The sequence below is a fragment of the Chiloscyllium plagiosum genome, unplaced genomic scaffold (genome assembly GCF_037043375.1).
Source record: "Chiloscyllium plagiosum isolate Xiang-an unplaced genomic scaffold, Cpla_swu_hap1 HiC_scaffold_17, whole genome shotgun sequence".
Lineage (NCBI taxonomy): Eukaryota > Metazoa > Chordata > Chondrichthyes > Orectolobiformes > Hemiscylliidae > Chiloscyllium > Chiloscyllium plagiosum.
Window position 1 is genome coordinate 53,869,251 of NW_028270155.1, and position 16,393 is coordinate 53,885,643.

At 43.2% G+C, this 16,393-nt stretch overlaps 1 long non-coding RNA gene across 1 annotated transcript; it reads left to right on the forward strand.

The window, feature by feature from the left end:
* The first annotated feature begins 2,251 nt into the window (after positions 1–2,251).
* On the forward strand, positions 2,252–16,063 carry LOC148147342 (uncharacterized). Its single transcript, XR_015759882.1, has 3 exons — positions 2,252–2,308; positions 2,673–2,714; positions 15,759–16,063. It is a non-coding gene; the product is annotated as an uncharacterized LOC148147342 (long non-coding RNA).
* The last annotated feature ends 330 nt before the right edge of the window (positions 16,064–16,393 follow it).

The window sequence follows — 16,393 nt, forward strand, 5'->3', positions numbered from 1 at the left end:
CTGAGATCCCATGGGTGTTCCATTGGTTTGTCTGTAGGTTTTGTTGTTGAAGGTGAAGTGTGCGTAAGGCATAGGTCCACAAGCTTGATGATTCTGTCCTTGCTGATGAAGTTAGTGGTGTTTGGTGTATGTGTCTTTGGGTCTTCTAATAGTGTAGTCAGTGTTTGCTTGGCTGGGTTAATGTTGATTGATGTAAACAGGACTGTTACATCAAAGGAGACAATTATTTCATCCTCTTCTATCTTAGTGACTTTGATGGTCTTCAGGAAATCTTGGGTGGAATGGATGGACTGGTGTGAGTCTTCTACTAAGTGTTTTAGTCTTTGGCTAAGACAGCTTTCTCAGTGTGTGTTAAGGGTCGGTCAGATAAGTTTTTTATCCATGCTTCTGTGTTGTCATTGTTGTTACTTTGTGTAAGTTTGTCTAGTTTTTTTTCTGCTGGTCTAGTTTTTTCAATTTCTGTATTTGTCGCTGTCTAATATATATGGCTTGTTGTACTGTGTCTGTCCATTCATGGTCTATTGCATGAGTGAGTAAAGATTTTTGGTGCAAACTTTCCCGGTTGTATTTATGGAGTCTATTGTGGGCATCATTAATCATTTCTCTAAGCATTTTGTGGCCATTTTACTCTGCTATTCTTTTGGCTAGTGGGATGTTAAGGGGAGGTTTGTATTTAAGACATTTAGGTAGTACTGTGCAAGAACTGTAACAAACACTACATTGGGCAAACAGACAGAAAACTAGCCACCAGGATACATGAACATCAACTAGCCACAAGATGACATGACCCTCTCTCACTAGTATCCTTACATACAGATAAGGAAGGACACCACTTCGACTGGGACAACATATCTGCCCTAGAACAAGCCAGAGACATGCACGAGAATTCCTAGAAGCATGGCATTCCAACCGGAAATCTATCAACAAACACATCGAGTTCGACCTCATTTACCACCCCCTGAAAAAAAGAACAAGAAATGACACCACCACAGGAAATGACATCACTTCCCCAAAGAAACCCAAACATATAAATAGAAAGCAGGAATTATCAGCAGCACTTTGCCCAGAGGCCCACTGAAGATGTTACTTAGTAAAGTGATGAAACATCTGGAAATGAACCTTCAAGCTCAGTGAGCAAACCTACATCCAGAACCTGAGCTACAAATCTTCTCAAAACTCACTAATATCACACTCTTCCAATTCTGGCCTTTTTAAAATCCCCAATTTTAATTGCTTCAGCATGAGTGGCCAAGCCTTTAGTCACTAAAGCTTTAACCTCTGGAGCTCCTTCCTTAAACGTCCCCATCTCTACAATATTTCCTCTTTGAAGACTTTCTTTAAAACCTTCAATCATACCGAGGGTTACCTTTGGAAGATTCACATGTGGCTTTGTGCCACATAACATATAGCACTTTGGGAGGTCTTATTTCATTAAAGACACTACATAAAGACAAGTTCTTGTTGATTGTGAGTCTAGACCTTCTGATTCCTAACGCTGTATTATAACCACTATGTTACCAGTCCTATTGATCTGCCACCCCACAGGTTTTATGACTAATGTTGGCTCCTTCTTCCCACAAGGTCTTCCCAGATTTTCAACCTAATTTTTCATCTGTACTTGGCTTCCCACCTCTTCATCGAAGCAACCTTCTCTAGACCTAAAGCTTACATCCCTTGGAGATATTTTCATTCTGAAAGTGACCTTTTGTGTAGCCCATTTTTCATGCCTTCAGCTGTTCTGGATCTAACAGGTGAAATTTCTTCTAAGTCCGCTGCCTTCTTCTCTATCTGCTACATTCACCAAATGTTTTGTCAGCTGCCCAACACCTCTTTATTTGATTGAGGATCTTGATAATATGCTGTTGCGAAACACCTTAGGATTTTTTTGTCTTAAAGAAACCATGTAAATCCACATTGCTGTTGTTCCGGTTCTGCAACGAGCATTCTGATTTACCCATGATGGTTCATGTCAGCTCAACCCTTTTGTCCTTGTCATCAAGTATGTGCATGGAGTCAAGCCAAGACTGGGAACTGAGTAATTTCAAATAGGGGGCCTCACATCACTACATTTCTGAGGTAGATCAGACTCTGACTTTTAATTCACTTTGCAATCATATTGTATACATACACACAAAACTACATAAAAACTGATACTGAAGTTATGATTTGGATTGATCATGAAACTTTTAGATTTGTCATAAAATATTGTAATGCACATTTAATATTTACCACAGAATGTCTCAAATTGAATTTGGAATCCAGTGTGATGTAATTTGTATGATTCTAGTTAATTCATGCTGTTTTTCAAGTGAGTATCAAGTTACTATATAATAGTAGAATTTTAAAATCTTACATTAATTGTTAATTACTATTAATGAATCTCTGTGGCATTGAAAATGACTCGCTACAAGTCGGTCTTTCAAGATTTTATTGTTGGATATTTAGAAAGATGTTGCATTTAATTTTTTTTTCTATCCCAGTTTCTTGCTTTCTTAAACCAATCTTTCTTTCTCTCCATTTTCTCTCTGCACTTGATTTCACATCACTTCACCCACTCTCAGGCCGTGTGCTGTCTGTTCCATAATTGTTAATGGGTTGATTAAAGTAATGCAAAAATCACTTGCCCTGCTTTCATGGGTCATAAATGTTTAACTCTTCCCTCACACTTCCAGGAACCTGCAAGCTGCAGCAGTATCACAATGAAACAGGCAAGGGTAAGTCTAATTAACACCGGACAACTTTAGGCTTTCCCAAGCAAATTATGGACCAGCGAAACATTTTTCAGATGTAATTACTGTTGTTATTTGGTGAAATACAGTAGTCAATTCACACATACCAGACAAGAATAAGATAGAAAGCTAGTGTGCTTCCAATTAAACCTGTTGGACTATAACCTGGTGTTGCGTGATTTTTAACTTTGTACACCCCAGTCCAACACCGGTATCTGTGGGCGGCACGGTGGCACAGTGGGCGGCACGGTGGCATAGTGGGCGGCACGGTGGCACAGTAGTTAGCACTGCTGCCTCACAGCGCCAGAGACCCGGGTTCAATTCCCGCCTCAGGCGACTGACAGTGTGGAGTTTGCACGTTCTCCCTGTGCCTGCGTGGGTTTCTTCCGGGTGCTCCGGTTTCCTCCCACAGTCCAAAGATGTGCAGGCCAGGTGAATTGGCCATGCTAAATTCCCCGTAGTGTTAGGTAAGGGGTAAATGTACTGGTATGGGTGGGTTGCGCTTCGGCAGGTCGGTGTGGACTTGTTGGGCCGAAGGGCCTGTTTCCACACTGTAATGTAATGTAATGTAAATGTAATCTCCGAACCAAGAATAAGATAAATGCTCAGTGAATCTGCTTCAGTGCTGATTGTTGAAGAATAAATGTTGGTCATAACGCTAAAGTATCAATAAGCTCTTTTTTAGTAAATATTAACCACTTCCTGAAGGTGTGAGCAGAAAATTAAACATTTGTAACCCAAAAAAGCAGGCAAGCAACTTTGCATTTCATTAATCAACCACAGTAATGATCATGTAATAGAGAGCACATGGGCTGAGAGTGGGTGAAGTGATGTAAAATCACTCACAGGGAGAAAAATTTGTTTGTTTTCTTAAATTGTGGACAGAAAGAAACAGCTAATTCTAAAATTCAATATCTTTTTAAATATCCAATAGTAAAATCTTGAAGGACTTGTGTGCAATTCTGGTCTCCTTCCTGTCAGAAGGATATTGAGAAATTTGAAATGGTTCAGAAACGATTTACAAGGATGTTGCCAGGGTTGGAGAATTTGAGCTATAGGGAAAAGTTGAATAGGCTAGGACTGTTTTCTCTGGAATATCGGAGGCTGACAGGTGACTTTATAGAGATTTATAAAATCATGAGGATAAGTAGTCAAGGCGGGGAAGTCCAGAACCAGAGGGCATAGGTTTAGGGTGAGAGGCAAAAGATATAAAAGAGACCTAATGAGCAAGTTTTTCACACAGAGAGTGTGCGTGTGTGGAATGAGCTGCCAGAGGAAGTGGTGGAGACTGATACAATTACACCATTTAAAAGGCATCTGGATGGGTAAATGAATAGGAAGGGTTTGGAGGGATATGGGCCGAGTGCTGGCAAGTAGGGCTAGATTAGGTTGGGGATATCTGGTCGGCGTGGACGAGTTGGACCGAAGGGTCTGTTTCCATGTTGTACATCTCTATGACTCTATGACTTACATTGTCAACACATACTTCTGGAGGAGGTGGGACTTGAATCCAGACTTCCTGGTCCACAGTTGAGGACACTACTGCTGCATGTCATTAATAAAAACTCTCATTATTAAGTTTCTTAAATTGCAACAAATGACAAGACAGCTATGATTGATTTTGTTCCCAACTGGCACCACATATATGAAGGGAGTTCAATAGGTAATGATCAAGAACAATGGTGCTGTCTGAATGTCACCACTTGAATCCCACTGCCTCTGCTTCACTTATTAAAATGTTTTTTTGCATCGACCTGTTCAGAGATGTTATTACAGACTTCTGGAGCAGGTGGGAACATAAACATGGGTCGTCTAGCCCAGAGGCAGAGACATGACTCTCACTGTTGTCTTAGTACTGAAATGAGTTAACTTTGCACAGCAAGTCAAGTTAGCAGTGTTTTATACTGCCTGATCTACGTTCATCCTTGCTACCTTCATCAAGGAAAAACATTCTAGAACATGCGTTGATCATTGAAGCAATAAATTACATTTGAAGGAGATTGGGTGCAATCTTAGAAAGTAGACCTTAGAATTGTACAGCACAGGTACAGGCTCTTCGGCCCACAATGTTGTGCTGAGCATGACACCAAATAAAACAAATCCCTTCTGCCTGCCCTTGGTCTATATTTTTCCATTCCTTACATATGCATGTGCTTATCTAAAAGTCCCTTAAATGTCGCATCTGCCTCCACCACCACCCCCTGCAGCGCATTCCAGACACTTACCACTCTATGTGTAAAAAATCTGCCCTCGCATCTCCTTTGATCTTTCCCCCTCTCACCTTAAATGCATAGCCCCTAGTATTAGACATTTGAACTCTGGGGAAAAATATTCTGACTGTCAACCCTATCAATGTATCTTGAAATTACTCTTCCTCCTATATTAATTAATGTTTGATTAACATTGAAAACTAAGGAAGTTATGGAGAAGGTGCAACTATTTAACACTGTCTGATATACTAAAGATGTATGTGATACTAAGCTGTAGAAAGTGTGACTAATTATACAGAAACTATTAGCTGCAAAAAGTAACCACCTTGTTAATCCTATTTGGTAGTCAATATTAGAGTTGTATTCAGTTTGCTGTGTTAGCCGAAATAACAATTGACTCTCACATGATTTATCTTTTCCAATAATGTCTTCAATATAATGTTTTTTTTTCTTGTCAAGAAGTGTTTCCACTTTAAATATCCAGTCAGGACTTGGGGAAAAAAATACCAGAACCTATTTGGAGCAACCTATTTATAAATTGCGTTACATTTTGAAATTGTTTATGTGGTAAACATTTGAACTGTGTCTGGAATAAGGAGAACAAACTAGCACATTTGGACCATTAATGGCAATTGCTGGAAAAAGTAAACTTGTGATTCTTGACAAGTTTAATAACACCGAAATAAAAGCTGTGAATAAAAAGCGTCATTTGAGTGAAAGGAATGCATTTGATGAGCTGCCTCTGGATTACTTTTTAAGACTCAAGGCAAACTTTAATCGTTATCGCGAATCTAGAAAATGACCTTTGTTGTACAGTATGGTGGTGAAATCGGCCTTGGGTGATGGGGAATCATCAGCTATTTGTGTTCACTAGAAAAGAGAATTTGACAAGGTGCAGAGCGAATTGCTGATTTGCTACAAGATCAGATTGATTTCAGGCACACTGTTTCTGTAGATTACAAATGATGTGTCATCTTCTATCCCTCTTTCCAGCCCTCTCCATACATGTGACACATGATGTTGGTGCCATGGTATTCACAGTACAGTGCTTTAGTCAGCATTCATTGTAATATTTATGGGGTGTATGAGCTTCCAGCATCCTTGAATGATGTGCCATCATTTTTTTCATTTAGGAAGATGAGGGTAGCGGATGCGGGGGAAAATAGCTATGTCTAAATTCCGCTCAACATCAAACACATCCTGACTTGAAATTATATTGCTGTTCCTTCCCTGTCAATATCCTGAAATTCCGTCCTTAGCATCTTGTGGGTGAATGCTCATGATACAGTCTGCAGGGGTCAAAGATGGCAGCTCACTTCCTCAAGAACAAATAGAAATCGGCAAGAAATGCTAGAGTTTCCAGCAATCATTACAGTAAATGAAAAAATAACAAAAAATTACATAAAATACTTGAGAGAATCATTCTCTTGTCAACCCTAACACCCAACTAACCCGATGACACTTAACAAATGAACGTAAAACCATTAGATCCTGATACTTGGAATAATTCCAGTGCAGCTGGCATTAAGAAGTGACACATCTAAAGTCTTTTTTACTGTTAAGTAGGACTTTGACCCATTTAAATCTATTTGAGCTTCCCTCATTGTGAAATCTATGCATAATGACCCAACAAAGGATTAAATGCTGAAGGAGGAAGTAAAATTCAGTACTTGGAGGAAAGCATCAATCAGTGAAGTGTCACATTAGATTAAGTTGGTAAAAACAATGACTGCAGATGCTGGAAACCAGATTCTGGATTAGTGGTGCTAGAAGAGCACAGGCGTTCAGGAAGTATCCGAGGAGCAGTAAAATCGACGTTTCGGGCAAAAGCCCTTCATCAGAAATAAAGGCAGAGAGCCTGAAGGGTGGCGAAATAAGCTACTAATCCATTAGATTAAGTGTTTGGCTCGGAATCAAAAACAATTAATTCAGGGTGTAGCAATACTTCAGCTCAAAATGACATAATTCAACTGGACATATTGTGAGGTTAGTACAAGGGAAGGGTGTAAATTGTCAGAATGCACAGATACATATTTAAAACACTGGGATGTGAGGAAATAAATTGTTATTAAGAAAATGGCTTGACAAATGTTAGAAAGAGAGAGATGACAGTTGCTGATGAGCAGAATGGTAATTATTAGACTTGGAGCAAAATAACATGAGAAAATGGAAGGATTGAAAACAATGCAAAAGAGTTTCAAACATTGTAAGCAATTGAAAAGTAAAGGGAGAAATTTGCATATAAAGTAAAATGGTATGTATTAAAATATAAATTAGGCAAGAGATAAATAAATTGGAAAAAGTGAACTGCAATCAGTATTCATTTTAAATTATAGTGCTTATTATCTGAGAGTTGAAACTTTATTGCTGGAACAGCACAGCAGGTCAGGCAGCATCCAGGGAACAGGAGATTCGACGTTTCGGGCACAGGCCCTTCTTCAGGAATGAGCAGAGAGTGTTCAGCAGGAGAAGATAAAAGGTAGGGAGGAGGGACTTGGAGGAGGGGAGTTGGAAATGTGATAGGTGGAAAGAGGTCAAGGTGAGGGTGATAGGTCGGAGTAGGATGGAGGCGGAGAGGTCAAGAAGAAGACTGCAGGTCAGGAAGGCGGTGCCGGGCTGGAGGGATCCGGCTGAGACAAGGTGGGGGGAGGGGGGATGAAGAAACTGGTGAAGTCCAAGTTCATCCCCTGCGGTTGGAGGGTTCCCAGTCGGAAGATAAGACGCTCCTCCTCCGACCGTCGGGTTGTTGTGGTTTGGCGGTGGATGAGTCCAATGACCTGCATATCCTCGGTGGAGTGGGAGGGGGAGTTGAAATGCTGTGCCACAGGTTGGTTGGGTTGGTTCGTCCGGGTGGCCCAGAGGTGCTCTCTGAATCGCTCCGCAAGTAGGCGGCCTGTCTCCCCAATATAGAGGAGGCCACACCGGCTGCAGCGGATGCAGTAGATGATGTGGGTGGAGGTGCAGGTGAATCTGTGGCGGATATGGAAGTTTCCCTTGGGGCCTTGGAGAGAAGTGAGGGGGGAGGTGTGGGCGCAAGTGTTGCACCTCCTGCGGTTGCAAGGGAAGGTGCCGGGAGTGGTGGTTGGGTCGGTGGGGGGTGTGGATCTGACAAGGGAGTCGCGGAGGGAGTGGTCTCTACGGAAAGCTGATAGGGGAGGGGAGGGAAATATATCCTTGGTGCTGGGGTCTGTTTGGAGGTGGCGGAAGTGACGGCGGATGATGCGCTGTACATGGAGATTGGTGGGGTGGTAGGTGAGGACCAGTGGGGTTCTGTCCTGGTGGCGGTTGGAGGGGCGGGGCTCAAGGGCGGAGGAGCGGGAAGTGGAGGAGATGCGGTGGAGGGCACCGTCGACCACGTCGGGGGGGAAATTGCGGTCCTTGAAGAAGGAGGCCATCTGTGTTGTACGTATTTTGAACTGGTCCTCCTGGGAGCAGATGCGGCGGAGACGAAGGAATTGGGAGAATGGGATGGCGTTTTTACAGGGGGCAGGATGGGAGGAGGTGTAGTCCAGGTAGCTGTGGGAGTCGGTAGGTTTGTAGTAGATGTCCGTGTTGATTCGGTCGCCTGAGATAGAAACAGAAAGGTCTAGGAAGGGGAGGGAGGAGTCCGAGACTGTCCAGGTGAATTTGAGGTCGGGGTGGAAGGTGTTCGTGTAGTGGATGAACTGTTCAACCTCCTCGTGGGAGCACGAGGTAGCGCCGATACAGTCATCAATGTAGCGAAGAAAAAGATGGGGGGTGGGGCCTTATTATCTGAGAGAACAGACTAAAACCACTATTGAGTCAGTTCGGCTTGCTAAGCCTAAAATGATTAGAGGCAAAAGAACTGCAGAGCTAGAATCCAAGGAAGACAGGCAGGAGGTTGGAAGAGCACAGCAAACCAGGCAGCATCAGGAGGTAGAGAAGTTGATGTTTCGGGTGTAACCTGAAGAAGGGTTACACCCAAAAGATCGACATTTCCACCTCCTGATGCTGCCTGGATTGCTGCGTTCATTCAACTTCCCACAAGCCTAGAATGATTTACATTCTGGTTCCCTGTAAGAAAATGCAATCAATAAAGTAAATGCAATGTTGGGTGCAACAGCAGGAGAATACAATATAAATCTAACAGTAATTCATTACCTGCGAAGGAAGGTTGACATGAATTACAGAACTAAAATAACTTGACTTTGTTAGGTTTATGGCTACTTATGGGATTTAGATAAAATTGGATGCTTTGATTTTAGCTTTGTCTACTTCTAACACAATTTTTAGGTAAAAATGATCCATTTCCTTGCCCTATCTGATTAACAATCACACATGGCAAGCAGGAATTATATATAATGCTGCATTTTAACATAAACATGAAAAGAAGTAGCAAATGCCTACTGCATGAGAGCTGCATGTGGACTGTTTTGATTACACTGAACAGCATTAGTCACATTAACACGGTAACTCATTTAATTAGGAATCAATTAAAAACTTCAAATTATTGCTCAATCATCTGTTTCTACTGTTATTTTTCAGTCACCATGAGCTTATTTCCCTTCATTTATTGCTGTAATTTAACCTTATTTTTCCTCTTTGTATTGTAGACTTTGTTATTGGTCCTAGGTTGGACCTTGACAGTAAGTAAACTGTTGCAATCACAGATGTACTCGAGAGTTAGTGTGAACACCATCATTTGTTGCTGTTACTTAAGAGAAGATTTGCGAGGAGGCAAAACATTGAAGGCCAGTGGTATTCTCCTCTGAGGTATGGTCTCCCTCAGGTCGGGAAGAGTGACCACCCGACAGTCCTTGTGGAGATTAAGTCCCGCCTTCGCATTGAGAATAATCCCCATCTTGTTGTGCGGCATTATCACCATGCTCAATGGGACAGACTTTGAACAGATCTAGCAACTCATGACTGGGCATCCATGAGGTGCAGTGGGCCATCAACAGCACTAAAATTGTTTTCTCGCGCAATCTGTAACCTCATGGCCCAGCATATCTCCCACTCAACCATTACCATCAAGCCAAAGAATCAACCCTGGTTCAATGCAGAGTGCAGGAGGCCATGCCAGGAGCAGCACTAGGCATACCTGACAATGAGGTGTCAACCTGGTGAAGCAACCCAACAGGACTACTTGTGGGCCAAACAGCATAAGCAGCAAATGATAGACAGAGCAAAGTGATCCCAGAAACAGTGAATCAGCTCTGCAGTCAACATAGAAATCATAGGATCCCTACAGTGTGGAAGCAGACAATTCGGCCCAACAAGTCCACTCCACTCTCCGCAGAGTATCCCACCCAGATCCATTCCCCTACCCGATTTACTTTAAATTTCCTTAGACCAATGCACCTAACCTACACATTCCTGAACACTATGGGCAATTCACCCTAATCTGCACATCATTGGACTGTGGGAGAAAGCCAGAGCACCCGGAGGAAACTCATGCAGACACAGGGAGGAAGTCCACACAGTCACCCAAAGTTGGAATTGAACTTGGATCCCTGGTGCTGTGAGGCAGCAGTGCTAACCACTGAGCCACCTGCCAAATCCAATCATGAACAGTGATGGAAAATTAAGCAACTCACTGGAAGAAGAGGCTCTACAAACATCCCCATCCTTAATGATGGAAGAGCCCAATATATCTGTGCAAAAAGATAAGGCTGAACCTTTCGCAGCAATCTTCAGCCAGAAGTGCCAAGTGGATGATCCATCTAGGCCTTCTCCAGTATCACAGATACCAGTCTTCAGCCAATTTGATTGACATCGGCTACTGCAAAGGCTAGAGACCCTGACACGTTTCCGGCAATAGTACTGAATGCTTGTGCTCCAGAACTTGCCATTCCCATAGCCAAACTCTTCCAGTGCAGCTACAACATTGGCGTCTGAGCAATGTGGAATGTTGCCCAGGTATGTCCTGTACACAAAAAGCAGGAAAAATTCAACGCAGCCAAATGCTACCCCATCAGTCTGCTCCCGATAATCAATAATGTGATGGAAGGTGTTGCAGTGCTATCAAGCAGCACCTGCTCAGCAATAACCTGCTCAGAGATGCCCGGTTTAGGTTCTGCCAGGGCCACTTAGCTCCTGACCTCAGTAAAGCCTTGGTCCAACCAGGGTCAAAACAGCTGAATTGCAGAAGTAGTTGATAGTGGCAACCCTTCAGATCAATTGTGGCATCAAGGAACTCTAGCAAAACTGGAATCAATGGGTAGCAGAGGCAAACTCTCCAATGGTTGGAGTGATACCTGGCACATAAGAAGTTGGTCATGCATGTTGGAGGTCAGTCATCTCAGCTGCAGGATATCTCTGCAGGAATTCCTTAGGATAGTGTCCTAGGCCCAACCATCTTCAGTTGCTTTATCAATGAACTTTCCTCCATCATAAAATCAGAAGTGAGGATATTGAAGCAGTCCATGCTCAAATACAACAAGATCTGGATGATATTCAGGCTTGGGCTGACAAGTGGCAAGTAACATTCATGTCACAGAAATGCCAGGCTATGACCATCTCCAGCACCAGAAAAACTAACCACCGTTCCTTGACATTCAATGGTGTTATCATCACTGAATCTCCCACTGTCAACAACCTTGGGTAACAATTGACCAGAAACACAGTGCATCAGTGTTTATTATGGAGAATGACATGGAAGATACAAAATGTGGGGAAATGGATAGTGACATCTTGAAAAATGTCCATATGACAGAGGAGAATGTCTTAAAATGCATGAAGGGGGATAAATTCCCAGGATCTGATCAAGTGTACCCTAGAACACTGTAGGAAGCTAGGGGAGTGATTGCTGGCCCTTTGCTGAGATATTTGGATCATTGATAGTCACAGGTGAGGTGCTGGAAGACTGGAGGTTGGCTAACGTGGTGCCACTGTTTAAGAAGGGTGGTAAGAACAAGACAGGGAACTATGGACCAGTGAGCCTGATGTCTGTAGTGGGCAAGTTGTTGGAAGGAATCCTGAGGGACAGGATGTACATGTATTTGGAAAGGCAAGGAGTGATTAGGGATAGTCAACATGGCTTTATGCGTGAGAAATCATGTCTCCCAAACTTGCTCGAGTTTTTTGAAGAAGTAACGAAGAGGATTTTTTTTAGATTAGATTACTTTTTTTTAGATTAGATTAGATTACTTACAGTGTGGAAACAGGCCCTTCAGCCCAACAAGTCCACACCGACCCACCGAAGCGCAACCCACCCAGACCCATTCCCCTGCATTTACCCCTGCCCCTGACATTATGGGCAATTTATCGTGGTCAATTCACCTGACCTGCACATTTTTGGACTGTGGGAGGAAACCGGAGCACCCAGAGGAAACCCACGCAGACACGGGGAGAATGTGCAGACTCCACACAGCCAGTCGCCTGAGGCGGGAATTGAACCCGGGTCTCTGGCGCTGTGGGGCAGCAATGCTAACCACTGTGCCACCGTGCCGCCCACCAATTGATGAGGGCAGAGCAGTGGACGTGATCTATATGGACTTCAGTGAGGCATTCGATAAGGTTCCTCATGATAACTGTTTAGCAAGGTTAGATCTCATGGAATACAGGGAGAACTAGCCATTTGGATACAGAACTGGCTCAAAGGTAAAAGACAGAGGATGGTGGTGGAGTGCTGTTTTTCAGACTGGAGACCTGTGACCAGTGGATTGCCACAAGGATTGGTGCTGGGTCCACTGCTTTTTGTCATTTACATAAATGATTTGGATGTGAACATAAGAGGTATAGTTAGTAAGTTTGCAGATGACACCAAAGTTGAAGATGTAGTGGACAGCAAAGAAGGATATCTCAGAGTGCAATGGGATCTTGATCGGGTGGGCTCATGGGTGAGGGATGGCAGATGGAGTGTAATTTAGATAAATGTGAGGTGCTGCATTGTGGAAAGGCAAATCAGGGCAGGACTTATACACTTAATGGTAAGGTCCTGGGAAGTGTTGCTGAACAAAGAGACCTTGGAGTGCAGGTTCATAGCTCCTTGAAAGTGGACTTGCAGGTAGATGGGATAGTGAAGAAGGCATTTGGTATGGTTTCCTTTATTGGTCAGACCACTGAGTATAGGATTTGGGAGGTCGTGTTATGTCTGTAGAGGAGTTTGGTTAGGAAACTTCTGGAATATTGCATGCAATTCTGGTCTCCCTCCTATAGGAAGGATGTTGTGAAACTTGAAAGGGTTCAGAAAAGATTTACAAGGATGTTGCCAGGGTTTGAGCTATAAGGAGAGGCTGAATAGGCTGGGACTGTTTTCCCTGGAGCATGGGAGGCTAAGGGCTGACCTTATAGAGGTTTATAAAATCATGAGGGGCATGGATAGGATAAATAGACGAGGTCTTTTCCCTGGGGTGGGGGTGTATCCAGAACTAGAGGACATAGGTTTAGGGTGAGAGGGGAAAGATTTAAAAGGATATAAGGGGCATTTTGTTCACGCAGAGGGTAGTGTGTATTTGGAATGAGCTACCAGAGGAAGTGGTGGAGGCTGGTACAATTACAACATTTAAAAGGCATCTGGATGGGTATATGAATAGCAAGGGTTTAGAGGGATATGGGCCAAATGCTGGCAAATGGGACTAGATTAATTTAGGATATCTGATCAGCATAGACAAGTTGGACCGAAGAGTCTGTTTCTGTGCTGTACATCTCTATGACATAAACACAGTGACTACAAGAGCAGGTCAGAGGGTCAAAATGTCCCAGCCTCTGGGTAGTGTGGGTAACACCATCAAGTTCAGGAGAATGTGCGAGGACCCAATTTGCATACATTAATGCCCCATTATTCACTGTCTTGTCTCATTTTATTATGGTTCACCATACTCCCAGGTATTGGTGAGAAAGCAGGTAGGACCAATTCCTGACTTGAACTTCAGTGCAGTTAATTCCTGCTGGTTGCAGTGCATCCATTTTCTACTCCGGGCCTGTACTTTGGCCATCATGCTTCAACATCTCCAGGCATATCCCATGTGCAGTGACCACCTCCACCATCTGTCCACAGAATTCAGCCTTGGTGAAATATCAGCCTCACCATGGCCAATCTCAAACTGACTCTGAAGGCACTGCTGCACTATGGATCTCACTGACACCTTACATCACACACTCCTGCTAGGTTGCTTTGCATATGTGTGCTTTTGACATTGTTCTGCATCTCAGATCTCTTTGGTCTATCCCCTAGCACTCCCTCACTTTGTGTTTATTTGGATTCTCACAGTAGTTCTGCCTTGTCTTGCCTTGCCTTTTAGTGCAGGTAGAAAGTCAGACAGCTTTTCCAACTCTGAAAGGTCAAGGGGGGGTGGGCATATTGCTGTATGGCAGCATGTGCCATTAATGTAATACCTGTAGTATGTGCCAGTAGCCAAAGCAGCAAACACATGGCATGTGCTTCAACCAATTGGCCATGTCTGAAAGTCATAGTCCTTGGTCAAGTGAAGGGGACTATGGTCAGAGTCAAGAGTGTGGTGCTGGAAAAGCACAGCAGGTCAGGCAACATCCAAGGAGCAGGAGAATCGAGGTTTCAGGCAAAAGCCCTTCCATCCAGTCAGTCAGGGGGTACCACCACATTCCATTAAAAGCATTGTCCAATACTAGTCCAGGCATTTGGTCACAATTTGTGGGGCACTCGATGCAATCAAGGTCTGGGCATCCATGCCTCTACAATCCGGGTATTAGTGACAATCGGGACCATCAATTCCCAATCACATTCCAAAGGTTTCATTGTTGTACAAAGGCAAGGAGATCCGGTACTCACAACGAGGAGTGTAGGACCGTAAGAATATGGGTCCTTATATTCAATGTTAAAAATCACACAACACCAGATTATAGTACAGCAGGTTTATTTGGAAGCACTAGTTTTCAGAGTGTTGCTCCTTCATCAGGTGGTTGTAGAATATAAGGTCATAAGACACAGAATTTATAGCAAAAGTTTAGAGTGTGATGTAACTGTAAGTATTTATTGAAAAAGACCCGGATTGTTTGTTAAGTCTCTCATTTTTTAGAATGAACATGTTGGTTTCAGTTCTTTCACACGTAAATCGCAAATCTTTTTTAACTTATATTCTCAAGTGAACTTTAACAATTGGTGCCATGTCGGCCCAGATAATGCATTGAAGGTGTGAGGTGCCCTGTGCGAGATTGTCTGTGCCCCAATGGTCAGACTGATGCTAATCTGAAAAACGGATTTACAGAATCTTAAATCTGCTTTTTAGATTAGAATCAGTCTGACCATTGGGGCACAGACAGCCTCACACAGGCCACCTCACACCTTCAATGTATTATCTGGGCTGACATGGCACCAATTGTTAAAGTTCACTTGAGAATATAACTTTAAAAAAGCTCTGCGATTTACATATGAAGGAACTGAAACCAACATGTTTCAGATGAGAGACTTAACAGACAATCCAGGTCTCTTTCAACATATAATTTCAGTTACTTCACACTCTAAACCTTTGCTATAAATTCAGTGTCTTATGATCTTATGCTCCACAACCACCTGATGAAGGAGCAACACTCTGAAAGCTAGTGCTTCCAAATAAGCCTGTTGGAGTATAACCTGGTGTTGTGTGATTTTTAACTTTGTCCACCTCAGTCCAACACCAACATCTTCAAATCATGACTTATATTCAATGTTGTAGATCGTACCTGTTCAGTACAAAGATGTACAGCAACCACAGTTACAATATCGCGGTGTATTTGTACAATAAGGTTTGTGATTCATAAAACTGCATTCAGTATATTGTTTCAGAGGCCTCCATGTCCTCCTGAAACAGGGACAATGTTAAAGCTTTGTTTGCATTAGATGCAGCTGCTCAGGAATCCCACCATTGATAAGATATTATATTTCTGACATTCCCGACAGAGACTCGTTGCACCCAACTAGAATGGATCAAGTAATGGCAGGTTCTATTGGAGCTGTTGTATCATCATAAAGACAGGTTTGGAACATTGAAGAGAACTGAATATGTCCAAGAACAACAATAATCTTCCACATGGAGAGGCCACAATTGAAGCACCCTTCTCCAAGGATGCAGAGGAGGCTTAGGAGGCCCAGAGTCGACTAACCTCACTCTCATTTCTTCCAGATGATCAAAGCTCAGGGCAGGCGTATCCTGCGACACCATAATTGAACTGTGTCATCAGTTGGAGTATATTTACCAATGTGAGATTCTATTTACAACACAAGATCACCTAATACCACCCACGTAACCACAAAGGCTTTTCTTTCTCTTTGTCCCCCCCCCCCACTACATGTAGCTGTAGTCGGTGAAGGGAACCTGCTCACTAGTGGAGATTTGGATGGATCATTGCTGCATGGTTCCTCTGCACAGCATTGGGCACCAATTTGAGTTGGGTTGCTATCTCTGACCAGGCTGGCAGGGTTTGGGCCCATAGTCTTTTCCACCCTAAGTCATTCTCTCACAGGAGGAAGCCATTTGGCCCATGTGTTCGCTGCTGGCTCTCAGCTGAGCAATCCAATCAGTCTGCACCCCTGCA